At 39.3% G+C, this 14950-nt stretch overlaps 1 long non-coding RNA gene and 1 pseudogene across 2 annotated transcripts in view; one reads left to right on the top strand and one right to left on the bottom strand.

Annotated features, from left to right (window-relative positions):
* LOC119509423 overlaps positions 1–12090 on the top strand; it is a 53963-nt gene extending 41873 nt beyond the window's left edge. For both annotated transcript variants that reach the window (XR_005211700.1, XR_005211699.1), the window contains 2 exons: positions 46–143; positions 11982–12090. This is a non-coding gene — a long non-coding RNA (uncharacterized LOC119509423). The remainder of the gene's footprint in view (positions 1–45; positions 144–11981) is intronic.
* LOC119509422 lies at positions 8102–8734 on the bottom strand (annotated as a pseudogene).
* Positions 12091–14950: the final 2860 nt, after the last annotated feature.

Here is a 14950-nt window from a genome sequence, read left to right as displayed (position 1 = left end):
GGTTACGATCAGTCACCTGACACCTCTGTGCCTTTCCTCTCACAGATAAGAAGCCATCAGAAAGCAGGTGCATTTGATGCCGCCTTACGGAGGTAGACAGGAACCCTCGCCACCCTGGAAGAGAGGCACCAAATAAACCCAAGGTATCACGGACTGGTTTTGGACTTTGGACCTTGACTTTGACTTTATTTTTGAGGGCGTTTTTTTGTGTGTGTGGGAAGTTTCCTTACAGACCTAGTAAAATTTCACACTTGAGTATTTATTTTTTCCACTACTAACTTTCACAGGAGGACACTTGTTTTGACCTCATTTAGAACCCCCTCTACCAAGCTCCCCCTCAGTGTGCTTTCTGGGTTCGTCTCACTTAAAAGATGTGTATAGGAGGCAGCTCTTGCTGTAGTCCTTCCTCTGACGTTAAGGACTGTGCAGATTAATTAGGATAGCTGTACTAATGGAAGGAGATACAAGCTCTTACCAGACCTTAAGAGACCATCACAGCCCATCAGAAATAGAAATAATTGGGATTCCCTGCCTTAGGTGTCCTTCTCGATACTTCCCCTTCTCCCTGTTCCATGGCTCTCTGAGCCGCACCAGAGTTCAGGGTTTGTGGTTTTCTCCTTTGGTGGCTCTGGCTTTTTCTACCTATTCATTCTCTTTATATTTCTCTCTTGTTTCTTCCTTGCTTGTTTCCTTTCCTTGCTTTTTCTTGTCTCCTTTTCTGACATTGGCATTATTACTTGGCTTCTAATTTCTCATTCCTCATCTCTTCCATAAAAGGAATAAGTTTCATCATTGCTGACCAAGTCTGTCTATTTTTTGTTCTCTATTCAAAACTGCCAGTGTACACTGGGCCCTGATAAAACCATAGAAAGGGGAGAACCCGCCCCGAAAATAAACAGTCACTTCCTTCTTGGAAGGGCCATTAGTAGTACTAACACTTCTTTAGTCAAAAACTGGGAAAACTCTATGCCAGACAAGTCCTAAAACTCAGAGGCAACAGCCTCTTTAAGAACAACAATCAGATGCAGCCCCCCCTCATGCTGTCGACACCCCCTTTTTTTCAAATTCAGTTTTACTGAGATATATTCACATACCCTACAATCTTTCACAGCATATGATCAATTGTTCATAGTACCATCATACAGTTGTACATTCATCAAAATAAATTTTTGAACATTTTCATTACCTCCAAAAATAAAAATAAGAATAAAAATACAAGTAAAGAAGAATACCCAAAACATCCCATCCTCCTTATTATTCATATAATTTTTGTCACTTTTCTACTCATCTGTCCGTACACAGGATAGAGGAAGTATGAACCACAAGGTTTTCACAGTCACAGAGTGACACATATGGTGAGAAGATCGGCCGTGAGGGGATGCAAGAAAGGAAGGTGGCTGGAAGGAGGTCAACACCCTCTTAATATGAACAAGCTAGGGTGCTCACTGCCAGACACCCCTGAAGATGGAGAAACAGATTAAGTGGGAGGAAGGGGTAGCAACAAACAAGATTTAACAAAGGTCTATGAATACTGAAACTTTATACAAATATGCATATATATATATTAGATGCTGGGGTGTTGGAATAGCTGGAAGGAGGTAAATGACACAGTGGAACTGTAACCTTTAACATCCTTTGAAATTTGCTCTATAGCTACTCATTAAATTGTGCTTTGAAAGTCTTCACCTTTCTGTATATACCCTATATTGCATAGTAAGGAAAGAACTGAAAATGTGGAACTATAACCCATAACAATTTTTGAAATTACCTGTATAATTGCTTGTTGAGCTGTGCATCGAAAGTTAACACCATTCTGTATGTATATTTTACAATAATGGAAATAGCTGAAGTTGTGGAAGTGTGACCCATGACATTCTTTGAAATTTGCTCTCTAACTACTTGTTAAATTGTACTATGAAAGTTATCACTGTTATGTATATATGTTAAAGTTCACAATATAAAAATGCGTTTTTAAAAACAACTCGGAAAGGCAAGCTATTTCCACACAAAATAAGCCTGATGACACTAGCCTCCTAGGTGCAACCAACCTAGATTCCTTGGGCCCCACAAGGCCAGGCACTGTGAAAGGGGGCAAGTTCAAGGTGAGTACCACTGGCTCAGTCTCTAGCCTTGGGAAGGCTCATGAGTAAATAAATAGTGAAAAGGACCATCAGTGATACTTCTTCCCCCTCCACTTTTACTGTTTTGCTTACCACTTAACACCATGCCATATATTTTGCCATTTTGTTTATTGTCAGTCTCTTCCAACTAGAATGCAAGCTCCATGAGGGAGGGATTTTTATGGATCTCCATCACTCTTGAATCTTTGGCACCTGAACATTGCCAGCACATAGAAGGCTCAATATTTATGTGTTGAATGAATGAAAAACAATGTGATGAGTGCAATAACAGAAATGTGCAAACCTACAACTTCTTTAATTTTAAAAAAAGAAGTTGAGTAAAAAAAATGTGGACAAAGTGCTATGCAATTACAGAAATCCACACAAAAGTAAGGGGTAATGTGTGTGTGTGTGTGTGTGTGTGTGTGTTTAAAAATCGGATTCAAAGGAAGTTGGATGCTTTGGGAGTGAGATAGACGGACTATAAAAGAGGTTGGAAAAGGCTTGGTTTTCTGATGCTGCGGTGGGTGGGGAGCTGGGGAGGAGAGGAAATCTGACACTTTCTACCCTTTAAGGCCTCATTAAAGTGTTTGAAAGTGCTTGTCCTTCAGTGAGTTATGTTAGAAATGTTCGTATTTTGTTTGGTAGGAGAGGGAATTGGGAGCATTTCCAAAGCTTCATCTACAAAAGGAAACCTAGGTCACTGCAGCCAGAGGCAATACAGGAGGGGCTTAAGAACTCAGGTTTGGGGAGCCATACCCTAAAACCATTCCAGGTTTATTTCCTGGCCCTGCAGTGTGACCTTAAGTATACTACCTTACCTGTCTGAGCCCTGCTTCCCAGAGGATAAGGATACAGACTTTACAGGAGGATTAAGTGAGAAAGTGAATAAAGAGTGCTTAATACAGGGCCTACCTGTCAAACCTGCAGTAAAAGGTAGCTATCCTTACAATAGGGTCACAATGCCAAAAAAATAGAGCCTTCTGGCTTCTGTGCCAACATGCATATTCCTGGGGGATGAGAGTACCACACTGCCAATAATATATATATGTGGTTTCAGGTAAGGCCCAAACCAGTTTTCCCCCAGATTTTCCTGCCCCTAAAAAGTGGCACCGAATGCAGCACAGATTAGGTGCCAATACATATTAATATCCCCTCCCAACCTTTCCCAAGCCTGCAAGAAACTGAGAGGAGGAAGAGAAGATCATGCTCCTCTCCTTTTTCTCCTACTTCTTAGGAGCCCGTGAGGATTTTCTTCCACTTGGAATCTGGTTACCTGGGTGACTAAGTCATTATCCTGTTCCCTTCCTCTCCATACTCATTCCTTTCTCATCCCCCATTACCTCTGCTGAAAAAGCTTTTAGCATAAAAGCTTAACCCACAATTTTATAAACTGCTATGGCCATCTACTTAAAACATTTTTTCCTCTGTGAATGCATGCAAACATATTTTTTAATATATTGAAGAAAACACTTTTTATCTAGGGCAGAGGAAGGGAATTAAAAGGCATGAGGTGGGGGTGGACAAGAAATGAAACAGAAGGAAGACAACCAGGAAACAGGAAAGCCTGGGTGTCCACCGACCTCACTGGATTTCCAGAGCATTGAGTCTATAGGGATAGAGTGGATTTGTGACTGTAGGGATTGTCTTCTGAGAGAAATGGATTCCCATGGCCGCCAGACTTGGCCTCCAGTTTCCCTGCGGGGCTGATTTGACATGGGATGAAATTTTGAAACCATAAGGATTCTTTGTGCCTTTTTCATTCATCTTTGATGTTATCATATATGAAGCTGGGCTAGGTTTTTGCTGTTTTTAATAAGACTTGGTTTGGGAATTTTGTTACTTAGTTTGGGAATTTTTATACCTGTACATGGCCATAATCCACTCTGATCAAGATATATAGAGAACATTTTGAGCTCCCAGAAAGTCCTCTCATGCCTCTTCCAATTTGAAACTCCCACCCCACACCAGGAAACCACTGCTCTGACTTCCATCATCATCCACAATTACTTTTTCCTATTCTTGAACTTCGTATACAAAGAAACACACAGTAGCTACTCATTTGTGTCTGTCTTCTTTTGCTCAATGATATATCTGTGAGATTCATACAAGTTGTTGCAAACAGCAGTAGTTTGTTCTTTTTGTTGTTGTGTAGTATTCCTTTGTATGATTATATGAGAATTTATCTATTTTCAGTTGTTGACACTTGGGTTCTTTCTAGTTTGGGGCTATTATGAATATAGCTGCTTTGAACATTTTTCTACATGTCTTTAGGTGGACTTACGCACTCATTTTTCCTTGGGTGTCAGGAATGGGATTCCTGGATCATAAAGGAGACACAGCTTCAGCTTTGGTAGGTCCTGCCAAACAAGTTTTCAAAGTGGTTGTACCAACTTATACTCACATCATTACTCTATACCATTTCCTGCCTTAAACGGCTAAGGGATAACATTAAGTTGTGAAACAAAGCATATTCTTTTGGTTAGCCTACATTCTCCAGTGTCCAAGACAAGGGTCCACCAGTTACTATTAATAATAGTTTCTATCTGTTGCTCCCTCTGCCAGGAACATTCTACCACTGGGCCTTCCCATGGCCATTTCCTTCTTGTCATTCAGGTCCCAGTTCAAAGGATGCCTCCTCCTTTGAGTGAGGCCTTCCCTGATCACCCACTCTAAATTACTGCCCCTGCCTCTCCACCCAATCGCTCACTGTTGTATCATCCTGGTTTATTTCCTTCATAGCCCTTACCCTGTTCTTTCATCAGTTTATTTATTGTCTATCTCCCCTCACTAGGAAGGAAAGCTCTGTGAGAGCTGGAACCTCGTGTGTTGTGGAGTTTGCTACGATATCACCCGCACCTAGAATAGTTCACAGAACCTGGTGGGCACTGTGGCAGCCAACTTCCAGGATGGCCCTGGCGAGCCTCACCTTCTGGTGTTCTTAGCCTTGTGCAGTCCCCTCCAACACAAACAGTGAAATATTGCGGTAGTGATGGTGGGTGACAGCCAAGCTTAGTTAAAAAGGCATGCGGCTTCCGCCTTGCTCTCTCTTGGATCACCCACTGTGAGGGAAGCCATCTTGTGAGGACCTTCAAACAGCCCAAGGAAAGGTCCCCGTGGTAAGGAACTGAGGTCTCCTGTCAGCAGCCTCCAGCAACCTGCTGCCATGGGAGTAAGCCACCTGGGAAGCAGAGCCTCAGCCCCTGTCTAGCTTTCATGACTGCATTCTACCCGGCATTTGACCATAGTCTCATGAGAAAACCTGAGCCAAAACCAACCAGCTAAATGGCTGCCAAAATCCTGACCCACAGAAACCGTGAAAAAAACTGAATGTTTATTGTTATTTTAAGCTGCTAAGTTTTGAAGTAATTTGTGCATGGTGATAGTTAACAAATATAACCCTCAGTAAACATTTGATGAACAAATGAGTGAATGAATAAGTGAGTGAATTCGCTTAGGTTCAACATAAGGATGGCCTCATACCATTGGCTTTAACGTGGCCAGGGTTCCCATGCCACAGGCCTCTCCTCTGATCCTCTAAGCTTTAGTTTATGCTTATGGCTCTAGAGCAAGTTTTCTCAACCTCAGCACTAGTGTCATTTGGGGCCAGAAAATTTCTTATTGTGGGAAGCTGTCTGGGACAGTTGTAGGGCACTTAATAGTATCCCTAGTCTCCACCAACTAGATGCCAGTAGCAAACCCTCCCTGCAATGCAGTTGTGACAACCAAAAATATCTCCAGACACTGCCAAATGTCCCCTGGGTGCAGATACCATCCCCTCTTGGGAACCGCTGCTCTAGAGTTATCATTGAGGGATTAGAAATAGAAATACTCACAATACTGGTTGGGTCCAGAGCAGATGCAAACTTTAATGTTTTTAAAATATTTGATTTATAAAAATTGCATCAACACATAAGTTTTTTTTTCAAAAAAAAAAAATAAGTACTTAGTTAAGCTAAGTACATCTATATATAAAATCATCCTTCCTTATAAGAAAATGGCCCAATTGATATTGTTGCTAAGTGTGAAAAAAGGACCACATTATAACAAGCTCTAGATTAACCTTTGGGTTTATATATAACATTGAAGTTTCTCCCATGAGTCTCTCTTTGGAAGAGGAAAATAAGTTATTCTTCAAGAGAGCAATCCAAGAAGCAAGTCTTCCTGGAATATGCCAAGCAAGGACTTTGTACTTCCTGTTCCCTCTGGCATGAAAGCTTTCTCAAGAGAGGCATATGGCTTGCCTTCTTTAATTCCTTTAGGTATCTGCTTAAATATCTCCTCATCGGGGAGGTCTCCCAAAACCAGTGTTCAAAATTAGCACCCTCCCCTATTGAGAGAGGGGAGGAGGGAGGGGGGGGGGTGCAAGTGGCTGCTCCCTAACCCCATATCACTTAGCACCGTCAGTAGGCCTCCCCTACCAAAATGTAAGTCCCAGAAGGACAGGAATTTTATTTTCTCCCTGCACCAGGGAACGGCACCAAGTACTAGGGAGGTGCTTAATCAATTTGTTGAATGGACAAATGAATAGGAGTGATAAGTAGTGGACAGGGAAGGCTAAGTGCCAAGGAGGGCTCAATATGTTCCCCTGAGGAGTCGGGGGCGGGAAGGAGACTTTCCGTTGCATATTGTATTGTACCTTTAATTAACAGTAAAGGGTAGGACAGAATCACCAAAGTCCTAAAATATACCACACACTCACTGCATCAGAATTCCACTGGGCAGGAGTTTAAGTGGGGGCAGGGGCAGAGGGGAAAGGATGAACAAATGAATGAATCAGTAAGTGAACAGATAGCATGACTGCTTTAAAGCAAAGCAAAGGTAGACATTTACTCCACAAACCACTGCACCTATCTGGATCTCATTGCAATGGAGCAGAATGATGCAGACAAATAATATGCAGAAAATAATCTGTTCGGGCTACTTTCAGTACTCTGACAGGTTTTGGGAATGACATAAAACTGCAGCAGACAGATCAGCTTGGCATTTAAAAATTAGAGATGATGACAGCTCCTTTAGTGAAAAAAAATAACCATGGGAGGTGAGGAGGCAAGCTGTATACATCTAAGGTTTACAAAAGTTACCCAAACCGAGAACCAAGGGACACTTCCTAGAGGTTAAGGGTCAAACTTCATCTTTTCACCCATTTTTACAAAGAAATAACCATCAGCATTGTAATTTTTAAATGCAAAGGACATGCTCTTGAAGCAAGCAAAATGCCCACATCACCTGTGATGATGGGGATTTATTGCAAGCATGTATTGGATAGCAAAAGATATGTTGCCTCTTCAGGCAACAGCAGGGCTTCTAGATCCCACTATCCCTGGTCAGCTCAGTGCAGCAGGGGAGAATGAGAACAATAGCTCTGTCTCTTAGGATACACCCTTCAGATACACATCTCTAAGGATATACCTCTCCTTGTTCACTTAGCTTTTGAGTCTCCCAAAATGAGAGCACTGGGTTTATTTTTCTCCATTCAAAGTGGGAGTTTTTCACATCAAGCCATTTCCAGCCCATGTATAGCTGCCTTTGCCCATAAATCAAACCTTTGCCCAGCCCCATCAATTGCAGCTAAAGAACACAGAGGGCAATTTTTAAAGGAAATAATCAGTCTACTTTCAGTAAAAGGCTCCTGGGGGCATGGTGGGAAAGGGTTATATCCCAACCAATTATCACTGTCAATAACAGTGCTACTCTAATTATCTGGGTCATTTTTTTTTTTTTTTTTTTTTTTTTTAGTCCTTTGGTTTTATTTTCTGGGATAAAAAAAGTATAGGCATGTTTACATGGTTCTCTTGATGCTATCCTTTAAAATGACTTATCAAATGGCTTATTTCACATCTCTTGATTATCAAGATTTATCAATGTCAATGTCAGCCTTGATTAATTGGTTGAAAATTTCTGAGCAGAGTAAGTAGCTTTGTGAATGTTTCCTCAATCCCTGAGAATCATGATCATCACAGAAATATTTGATCCCCTCATCATAAATATCTGGAAAGTAGTCCTGTTCATTCATTGCTAATAGGGCAAGGAGCAGCATCATAGAGGGTTAATCCTTGTAAATTGGCTTCCACTTATAAAGATATTTTCTGAAAATCACAGATGTAAGTTAGGGAAAAACCACAGAAGGAAAATGACATAGACCATTCTGCTACAGTAGTGATCATATGAAGCATATAACCTTTGTCCTCAGGGTTCCAAAGGAATTTCTGCACTATATCAGTGCCAAAATTGCCATTTTACAAAAGTGATGAGCAAGTCAGCACGCTGAGTGCACTGACTCCACACCAGATAACCCTCAGTAGTCTGATCCAGAAGACTTGTTTGCCATGAATTTTGGGCTGCACTTGGTAGGAAAGGATGGTCTGAACAAACATATAATGAGCCCAGGCCAAAGGTGAGTACAACAAAATTTACATGTGCAGCAGAAAGAGTTGTTTTCTGGATGTTTGCCACAGTAGAAAGTCCTAAGCAACTCAGTAATCCAAGCACAAGGCCAGCTTTGTTTAATTTGATGATATGATTTTCTTCAGGATTCAGAGCTTGAACTTGCTTATAACAAACATAAATGGCATAAAACTGCGGTGACATTTAACATTGCCACAAACAAGCATTTTTCTGGAGCTACTATACCAGTGTCACTGACATAAGGCAAAGCTCGGTCAACATGGTGGCACTTTATTGCAGTAATGTATGAAAAGATAAAAGCAGCAGCTGTCCAAATTACAAGGGCTGAAGGAAGGAAACTGAGGCCTTGATGAAACCACCACAGCTCAAACAGGTCTTCTGAATTGTTTGATTTTATCTCTAAGTTCTGTGAGAGCAGGAACCAACTGTTTTGTTCACCATTATATTTCTAGCTTGCCTGAGTGGCCCACAGGATGGAGACAGGGCAGGGCCTGGGTTATCTTTGACCTTTCATTCTGTACAGTTAATCAGTCACCAAGTCTTGTCAAGACTTTTCTAAAATATGTTTCAGATGCTCCCCTTTCATCCTCTCTTGGGACAGACATAGGCATGTGTCACTCAGATTGCTCTTCAAGAAAGGACTTGCTGTCCACCTGCAGAGAGTATGGTTGCCTAGCAACTATCGGCTGTCAGATCCTTCAGAATCCATCTCAGCTTTCAAACCAAGGTCACACCCTTCTTGGGGAGATCTCCAGTGAAGACAGTGATGCAAAGGCCTAGCCATTTCCACCCAGCACCAAGACTCTTCTAATAGGCAATCTTTGCTACAGCTCTCCTCATGGGGCCAGCAGACTTTGTCAGGTGTGCATCACCTCTGACTGCACCCCACACCCAATTCTGCTTTCTTCTCTTTTCCTTTATAGGTTTTACTCCCCCCAAACCTTTTGTGCTCCTAACTCCTTCTCAGCATCTGACTCCTGGAGAACACAACCTACAACTCTTCTGTTCCCACAGCTAAATTTCCCCACACTTTTTCCACTTGGGGACCTACACACTGTCTCAGGAGTTCTCAACTTGTTCTCTATCCCAATACTCCCCAGGCAGTGATAACTCTCCCCTTAGTAACTGGCTCCCTTCCCCTAACCTGAAAGCATGTCAAATTCTGCTGTGTGAAGGGTGTTTGAAAAAGTCTCCCAAGCCTGGCACCCATCCAGTGATTCTGAAATCCCCCATGGGAACATGGTCCTGAGAGGTGTTCAAAACTTGAATAACATTCATGTGAAAAAATGAAAACTGGGTGTAAAGCACTAGGAAACATATTTTGGGTCAACAGGGGAATTATTTTTCTTTTACTTTCCTTTTTGTTTTTTAATTAGAAATATTCAACAATAAAATTAACTGCTGTCTGTGTTAGGGAGCTCCTGTCACTGGGCTATTCAAGAAGCTGGATTAATTGAATGAACTGTTTGGCCTTATGAATTCTAAAGTTCAGGTTCTATGATTCTATTGTGAGTTTTACATTCTTTACTTGCTGCAGTTGATATGAAGAAGGAAGCTGCCTTTGACTCTCGTAGTTTACAACCTATATAGCAAGTCCTTGTCTCAAGCAGACCTTTTTAAAGGTAATACTGTATAATTAAAAATGTGTACAGTACTATCTACCCTCAAAACCAAATCTCTTGGTGAGCTTGGACCCAGCTTCATAGGATTGAGAAAGCTGTCTGGACCAAAAGGGAGAAGAGAAATGAAACAAAATAAAGTTTCAGTGGCTGAGAGATTTCAAATGGAGTTGAGAGGACATTCTGGAGGTAACTCTTATGCATTATATAGATAGTCCTTTTCAGTTTTTAGCTTATTGGACTAGCTAGAAGGAAATATCTGAAACCGTTGAACTGCAATCCAATATCCTTGATTCTTGAAGATGATTGCATGACTATATATATAACTTATATGGTGTGACCATGTGATTTTGAGGACCTTGTGGCTCACTCTCCCTTTATCCAGTGTATGGACAGATGAGTGGGAAAATGGGGACAGGGAGTGGATGAATAGTGTGGGGTGAGAGGGGTGTGGAATGTTATGAGTGTTTTGTTTTGTTTTTTTTACTTTTATTTTTATTCTTATTTTTATTTTTTGAAGTAATGAAAATGTTCAAAAACTGATTGTGGTGGTGGATGCACAATTATTTGATGGTGCTGTGGTCAACTGATTGTACACTTTGGATGATTATATGGTGTGTGAATATAAAATTGCATTAAACATTAAATTAAATTAAAACTCCTGTATTAATAAAAAAAGAAAAGAAAACAACACACAAATCTCTGAGTACACTCCCAATATTTGAAGACTTTAAAGCGTATTTAAAACCTAGAACGGAGTTAAACACACCCACACACACACATAAATTAGGAAGTGGGAGAACCCTTGTTCCTGTAATTCACTCCCTCTATTATAGGTTTGGAACAATTAGAATTCTTTGAGCTTCAGGTCATGGGAAAGGAATCATCTATTCCCTTGAGCCTTTGCCAAGGTAGAAGCTAGATTAAAATGGAAAATGTGTTACAGGGAATTTTCATTTTTGAAACAGTAATCAAAATTGTAGTTTGGAATTAAAATTTTAAAGACCTCAAAGGTGAAAAAGAATAGAAGACACAAGAGAAAATTAAGTATAATACTCTAACTTATTCATTTCTTTTCAATATGTTAATTAAAATCAGAGTTACCTTAACAAATACCAAAACTCGTTCTCTACACTAACGCACAGGTCATCCTTGGGAATTTTTAAAATATTTTTAATTGAATGGAATAATCAGTAGGAAGAAGTCAGCTTCTAGATCTTAGACTCTAAGATCTAGGGGAGAAAACTAGATGTTCAAATTTATACATATTACAATTTCAATAATTTAGATCAACAGTACCTGCAATAACACCTGCAAAGATAGCTGAGGGTTGTTCAACAGCAAGGTGAGTTTTAGATTAGGTAAAGCTTAGAATGAAAATGAAAATAAAAATAAAAATGTGAGGCAGGAGACCATAGTGGTTGAAATATAGTGTCAGAGTCTGGCTTAGGTTTGAATTCAAGCTCTGCCTCAAATAACAGAAGAATCTTGAGGAGGTTACTTCACCTTTCTGTATCTCTGTTTCCTATAAAATGAGGATAAGGAAACCTATCCCATGTTGGTTTTGTAAGAATTCATACATAAAGCACTTGGCACGTAGTAAGTGTCCAGTAAATGCAAACAATGTATGATAAAATAAAACTGTAAAATAAAAGTCTTATTACAGTTTGACTTCTAATTTTTAAGTGCTTAACTTGTAGACTAGGAAGACTGAAATATAAGAATAATAGTTATTATTTACTTTATTTTTATGAGTCAAACACAGTACCAGATGCTTTATTTACATATCCCTAATTTTCACATTTTATCTGATATTATTATCTCTATTTTACAGATGAAGAAATTGGCGGTCAGAATGTCAGAGAGGTAGCAAAGGACTCCATAACTCAATCTCTATTCAATATGCCATAATGCCTCTCACAGTTGCTATGCCATCAAATTAAACTGTAAACAAGGTTAACATGATATTTTAAACAATGTGCCTTTTTGTTGATTGCCTTATTTTTCCTGATGGAGAGGTCAAGCAACTTTTGTTTGAATACTTCCAATGATGGGGAGCTTATTCTCTTTAAGGCAGCACATTTCACTGCTGAACAGCATGAGGCCTACAGAATTATCCTTTATTTTAATGAAATGTGCTTTAATGGTTGATTTATAGCAATGAATAAAGAGGAATTGCCCTCTGTTTCAGTAGGTGTCTTAACACCTTTCACAATGTGATTAACTTGTATTCCTGGGTTGGCATAATGGATGTCTTAGAGACCCTCGTGTTGAAGCTTCTACTGTATTGAACGGAAAGCGAGGTGGAGGATTCCAGTGCCCACCATCCCTTTCTTGTGCCAGTAGCCTTTTGGATTTGTGGAACTTACTGCAATTCCTAGAAGAGGTATTGCCACATTCTTTATAACACAGACAGGCTTTTCAAAGTTAGAGAAAGGAGTGGTTACCTTCTGGAGATGTCAGAAAAAATTGTTAGGAAGACTTATTCACTAAAATGATAACATGCTGGCTTGAGGAAGTTAAGTCACTCACATTGAGTCAGCATATGAACCACCAAAATACCATGTTCACTTTAATTTACAAAAGAATGAATTGTAACGACAATTTTTTTTATTCTGTTGCATATCCTTCTTTAAAAAACTTAATGCTATATAGAGAAATTCAAATGCATACACCAATTAATTTAGGAGAGTTATTCTCATTTTTTTAAAATGAGGAGCTACTTTTATTTTCTTAGAAACTTAAGCTCCTTTGAGGCTAGGAAGAACCATTTCAGGGTTCCTTTGAAGGTAGGCTCCCTTAAAATACTCAACTGATGTTTTAAAGCACACAACTAATAAGAAGACAACGCAATTGAAAACGGGAAAAAGACATATAAATGGCAAATGAGCATACAAAAAAAATGCTCAACATCATCAATCATTACAGAAATGCATTTTTAAAACCACATTGTAATGTCACTACAATCCCACCAGAATGATTATAATCAAAGAGACTGACAACACCAAGTATTTCTGAGGAGGTAGAGTACCTGGAACTCATAAACTGCTGGTGGGAATGCAAATGTGTTATCACTGGAAAAAAATTTGGCACTTTCTTACAAAGTAAACATACACTTACCGTATGATCAAGCAATCCCACTCCTAGGGATTTATCTAAGAGAAATGAAAGCATATGTCTTACAAAACTGTTATGTAAATGTTCATAGCAGCTTTATTCGTAATAGCCAAAAGTTAGAAAAATCAAATGTCAACAACTTGTGAATAGATAAAAACATTCTGGTATATCCATAAAATGGATTACTACTCAGCAATAAAAAGGAATGAATTAAATTGATCCAAACAAATATGACCAAGTGATTTTTGGCAAAGGTGCAAAAGGAATTCAATGGAGGAAGGACAGGTTTTTCAGCAAATGTGCTTGGACAATTGGACATCCATAGCCAAAAAAAAATGAACCTTGTCTTTAAACCTCACACCTTATATAAAAGATTACTCAAAGCAGATCATGGGTCTAAACATAAAATGGAAAATTACAAAACTTTAAAAAAAATAGCAAAAAATGTTGGGATTTAGGGCTAGGCAAAGAATTCTTAGACTTGTTACCAAAAGCATGATCCATAAAAGGAAAAATTGGACTTTATGAAAATTAAAAACTTTTACTCTGCAAAATGTCTTGTTAAGAGGATGAAAAGACAAGCTGTAGACTGGGAAAAAATATGTGCAAACCACATATCCAACAAAGAACTAATATCTGGAATATGTAAAGAATTCTCAGAACTCAAGAGTAAAAAACACAAATAATCCCATTAGAAAATGGGCAGGAGACATGAACAACTATTTCACTAAAAAGGATAGACAAATGGTAAATAAGCACATGAAAAGATACTTAACATTATTAACCATCGGACAATGCAAATTAAAACCACATTGAGATCTCACCATACAACTATCAAAGTGGCTAAAATAAAAAATAACGACAACACCAAATACTGGTGAGGATGCAGAGAAACTAGATCAGTCATATATTGCTGGTGGGAATGTAAAACGGTAGAACTACTCTGGGAAACAGGTTGAAAGTTTCTTATAAAACTAAACATACAATTGCCATACCACCCAGCTGTTAGCCCAGAAAATGAAAATTGTGTTCGCATAAAGACCCATACAGAAATGTTCATACCAGCTTTATTTGTAATAGCCCCAAACTGGAAACAAGCCAGGTGTCCTTCAATGAATGCATGGGTTAAATAAACTGAGATACCTCCATAACATGAAATTCTATGCAGCAACAAAAAAGAAAGAACCATTGATATGGCACAGGTACATGAGTGAATCTCCAGAGAATTATGCTGAGTGAAGAAAGTCGATCCATATTAGTCAACCTGTATGAGTCCGTTTATGTAACATTCTTGAAACAACAAAATCATAGAAATGGAGAACAAATTAGTGGTTGCCAGGGATTATGGAGAGGATGGGGGTAGGAGGGCAGAGGAGTGGCTATCAAAGGACAACATAAGGGATCCTTGTTCGTATCTTGACTATTTCAATGTCAATATCCTGGTTGTGATATTGCACCACAGTTTTTAAGATATTACTATTGGGGAAAACTGGGTAAAGGGTACATGAGATCTCTCGTATTAGGAAGCTAAGTGAAAAAAGCCACACAATATAAGAAAGCAAAACTGTAGTGACAGAAAGAAGATCAGTGTTTACCAGGGCCTGGAGGTAGGGAGAGGCAGTTGAACTCAAAGAGGTAGAATGGAAATTTGGGAATGATGGTAACATTTTACATCTTGACTCTGGT

This window comes from Choloepus didactylus, chromosome 14, assembly GCF_015220235.1.
Source record: "Choloepus didactylus isolate mChoDid1 chromosome 14, mChoDid1.pri, whole genome shotgun sequence".
Classification (NCBI taxonomy): Eukaryota; Metazoa; Chordata; class Mammalia; order Pilosa; family Megalonychidae; genus Choloepus; species Choloepus didactylus.
Note: the sequence above shows the minus strand (reverse complement) of the source record. Positions and strands in the feature narration are given on the sequence as shown.